This window comes from Epinephelus moara, chromosome 4, assembly GCF_006386435.1.
Source record: "Epinephelus moara isolate mb chromosome 4, YSFRI_EMoa_1.0, whole genome shotgun sequence".
NCBI lineage: Eukaryota > Metazoa > Chordata > Actinopteri > Perciformes > Serranidae > Epinephelus > Epinephelus moara.
In genome coordinates, this window is record NC_065509.1 from 40898825 (window position 1) to 40903358 (window position 4534).

Below are 4534 nucleotides of genomic sequence, written 5' to 3' on the forward strand. Positions count from 1 at the left end.
ACAAAGAACTTTAGGAGCACAATGTAAATTGATCAAATAATGTGTTTTCCGTAATAAACGTGATGCAAATAGACATTTACAAGCAAAATTATTTAATGAATTTGTATACAAAATGTACAGAAAGGTAAAATCATCAAGTTTTGAAAAAGAATTGCAATTTAATTTTGTCTTTAATGTTATTATCTTATATATATTATCTTTGCAATATGATTATCTTATATAATGTTATTACTATCCTAAAACATTCTCCAGGTCCTCTGAAACTCTGCAGGACTTATTTCCACCCTGCGAACGGCGAACGGTCCCTAACTGCGGGGAGAACGGAACAGGCTTCCCCGGAGCTTTTCCCGGTCCATTTTCTCCGCCTCACTTTGACTTATTCCCACCCAGCCGACAGCCTGGCCGTGGAGAACAGTCCCTCACTGTGGGGAAAACGGAGCAGGCTTCCCCGTAGGTCCACCGCTTAACCCGGTCCGTCTCCTCCGCCACACTTTGACTTATTTCCACCCAGCCGACAGTGGGACTTATAATCATTGTGCCGACAGTGGCTTCGAAAACCGCCCATAACCGTGTCACACAGGGAAGAGGGAAGGCGGCTGGAGTTCCTCCAACATTTGTGGTTAGATTATCATATTTTTTATTGACAAAAATATAGGCTGCTTTGGCAGATTTTTTTTTATGCGCACATGTGCCCCTAAATATTTTTTATAGTTCACACACACCTATTTTTAGTCGCAAATGCGAGTGAAACGCTCGCACTGTCGAGCGCTGCGAAAGGTTATGTTCATCACACATTCACTCCGCTCGGCACTCTGCTGCTCTGAGAGTGCGGTGCTCTGAATAACTGAATGGTACATTTCTAAACGCACCACTCCCATCATCTTCCTCCATTGCCCAAAACAAGCCAACATAACTTGCTAGCTAGTGCTAGCTAATGCCTGTGAAGAACCGTTTTGCCTCCAGCTAAGTCCTGCCCACCAAAAAATGTCATACTGTAAAACAGTAAAAAGGTCTATATTCAGACTGACATTATTAGATGATCAACATTTCTGCCGACATCACTATGAACAGCAGTATTAATCCATGCTTTTTAGTTGTAGTTCCTCACTGTGGCCACCTGAGGGCAGTAAACACAAATCGTCATTTCATTCTACATGTTCACAACAAAGTCAATATTATAACATTCAGTGTTCAAATATGTAGTCTTGCTGCTTTGACAACATCTGCATTTATGTTTGATATCATTTCATATTATTAACACAAGTGCTAACATGATTATTATTCCTGAAAACTCATCAAATAAGAAGTATTAATGCCATTTAGGCAGGTGAGGTTGCTCATATACAGTATAATATCAGTACTAACCAAATCTTTCAGACGAATATGTCATTAATGTTGTGCTGTGAGTACTAAAACAAATCTCAGTGAACCATGTGAGCTGCTCAGCATTCTGAGGCCAGTGTGTTTAACAGTTCGGTTAAAGGGTAACTTTGGTATTTTTCAACCTTGACTCTTTTTTCACGTGTTTTTCTTGTGACTAACTAGAACTGTTTTTGAAATTGGCCCAGTATCTAGTGTGAGGGCTGCAATGCCAAAACAGGCTACATCCACGAAAAGAAACAGAAACAGCCTGGAAAGTGTTGTCAAACCCACCAGACTCCATTTAGATAATAACAGGTTTATCATCGTCAAACACACTTCATTCAAAGTTGACAGCAGTAAAATGAACTCACTAAAGCCATCTTGGTTTGTCTTTCCACTGTTCCAACAATAACCAACTTTGGTCTGGTTGAAATTAACCCTTAATTCACAGTTAGATGTGAAAATATGCACCCTTTTACTCTTTAACAAAAAGGTCTGTCTCTGTTGGGAATCTTTCCATAATGTTGTCGGACACTTACACTAACAGTCTGGACCTGTTAGTAGCAAAAACAAACTCTTAAGCCACATTTCCACCAAGCAGTAGGTATGGTCCAGTTTAGTTCAGTTCGGTACACATTTTTTCTGTTCCCACTGTTAAAGGTTGGGATGGTACCAACAGAACCGTTCCATAGCGTCCCCATGTTTGGTCCCCCCTCCGTTGTGGTCTAACCTTCACTTGGAGAGAAAAAAAACGGAGCAGTGAGTGACAACAACCCCGCCCACATTTAAGAGGACTGTCTGTGGTGGAAACGCGAAACAGATCTATCAGTCAAGATCTGACATATTAGTTATTAGTATTCTAACATAAACTGTTTATTCACAGCAGTGTAGATTTACTCATTAAGGGTTGTTTTCATCATTTCAAATCTGTTACAGCATCCTTGTATCTTTTTTATTTGTATGTAAAATTTAAACTGACAGTAGCAAACCCCCCCTTCACTCCTCCTCTGACAGGATGTGATGCACCGAGTGAACAGCAGGTGTCAGCAGACGCTCAGTATTACACCATTGATGAGACGTCACTGCAGTGAGTCTCTGTAGGTCTGTTCCTCCAGCAGAGGTGGAGGAAATAAAACTCATCCTGTACTTAATGCTACTGTGAAGATCTCCATTTCAAGTTAAAGTCTGTATGTGAAATTTCAAGAACAGTAGAGAAGTGAAGTGTAATAAAGAATTAAATGTGAAAAAATTTCAACATCTTTGAAAATTGGTGAAGGAAAAGTAGAATGTCTCAACTGGTCCCATTGTGCCTCTGACAGTGGTCAGACTGGTTCAATGTATGATCTCTGTTCATTTTAATACATGCAAATCTTCCTAATTGTTCTAAAAAGTTTTGTGCTTTTGAAGGATGAAATTAAAAAATATATTTTTGCTTTCATAATCTGATGTCACGTCTTCATTGAGGACAGACCTGATGTTCAGCTCTTCAGCGTATTTGGAAAGCAACATTCTCTGAAGAAACTGAGCTCACTTGCGCAGAGAATGCCAATAACTTCTATAACTACAGTATATAAAGGTTCAAATGTTCTTAAATGTTTTGCTTGTAAAATGATGAGTCAGGTTACGGTGAAAACACTGTCAACAGACTCCACTCCAAGAGCACTCAGACCCCTCTGAAGTGAGCTGAACTCAGACCACCTTGAGATTGGGTCCGAGTTTGGTTCACTTCAAGTCCGAGGTGCGGTTCGCTTAACCTGAACACAAAGTGCTCCAGGTTCACTTTGCTCTTTGCCATTTTGTTTAGCTGTCTAGATCACATGCTGTTGCACTTGGGGAAAAAAAAGAAGACGAAACCAGGACGCAGGATGAGGAGTAGTTTGGTTCACGGAAGATCCTGCACGTCTCCAGATGTTGAATGGAGAATACATCAGACAGCAACAGTCTACAGCTCAGAAACACTAAGATTGTCCTCCAATTTCAAGTTCATTTGAAAGCAAGGGGCGTCATTACCGCACTGCAGTGACACGTCAAAGTGAAAATATGAACTACGACAATATACATCATATATAGGCTGTAGTGTTAACGGAAAGAGAACTGAGGCCTCTATTGAATGAACTGACAATGTGAACACAAAAAGAACTGAGTCCATTTTCTGTTGGGCCACTTTCAGAGGACTGAGTTTGGCTCATTGTCTGAGCTCTCAGACAACTTTTACCAGGGTCTCAGACCTTAATGAGGTTGTTAGAGCTATGGCTTGTTCACAGTCATCGTTAGGAAAGGCCAGGTGATCCAAATTTCAACTGACTGGTAGCTGTTTCCTCAGTTTGTAATGGCATTAAGAAATGGCAGGAACTGTGGGGGTCAAGTTGAGGTCTGGAAGACCAAGAAAATGTTCAGAGAGAGCTGCTCGTAGGATTGTTAGAAAGGCAAATCAAAACCCCCATTTGACTGCAAAAGACCTGCAGGAAGAGACGAGACGAGTGATGGTGCACTGCTCTACTGTGCAGCCACACCTGTACAAATATGAGCTTCATGGAAGAGTCATCAGAAGAAAACCTTTCCTGTGTCCTCGCTGCAAAATTCAGCGTCAGTAGTTTGCAAAGGAACATCGAAACAAGCCTGATGCTTTTTGGAAACAAGTCATGTGGACTGATGAAGTTAAGGTAGGACTTTTTGGACACAATAACCAAAGGTATGTTTGGAGAAAAAAGGGACACCTGTCCAACTGTTAAACACGGGGTGGATGGATCATGCTTTGGGCTTGTGTTGCAGCCAGTGGCACAGGGAACATTTCACAGGTAGAGGGAAGAATGGATTCACCCACCCTCTGTATCACTGCCCAGAAGGAAGCGGGAATCTGCTCATGGACGAGAGGCTCCTGCTTTTAATAGTTTATTTATGAAGCCCAATATCACACATCACAATTTGCCTCAGACAGACAGTAATGACAATAGCTGCAATAACATTAATTTCAGTAATAATATCTTACTATATAATGACGAAAACTCTGTCTGTGTGTCTGTTCCACGTTTTTCTCCTCACTGACTTGGTCAATCCATGTGAAATTTGGCACAGTGGTAGAGGGTCATGGGAGGATGCCAATGAAGCAATATTACATCAATTGGCCAAAGGGGGGCGCTATAGCAACCGATTGAAATTGCAAACTTTGAAT

At 41.2% G+C, this 4534-nt stretch overlaps 1 protein-coding gene across 1 annotated transcript in view; it reads left to right on the forward strand.

Moving 5' to 3' along the window:
• The window catches only part of LOC126389234 (NACHT, LRR and PYD domains-containing protein 3-like), a 225356-nt gene that overhangs the window by 15540 nt on the left and 205282 nt on the right, over positions 1-4534 (forward strand). The gene's annotated exons all lie outside the window — the stretch shown is intronic.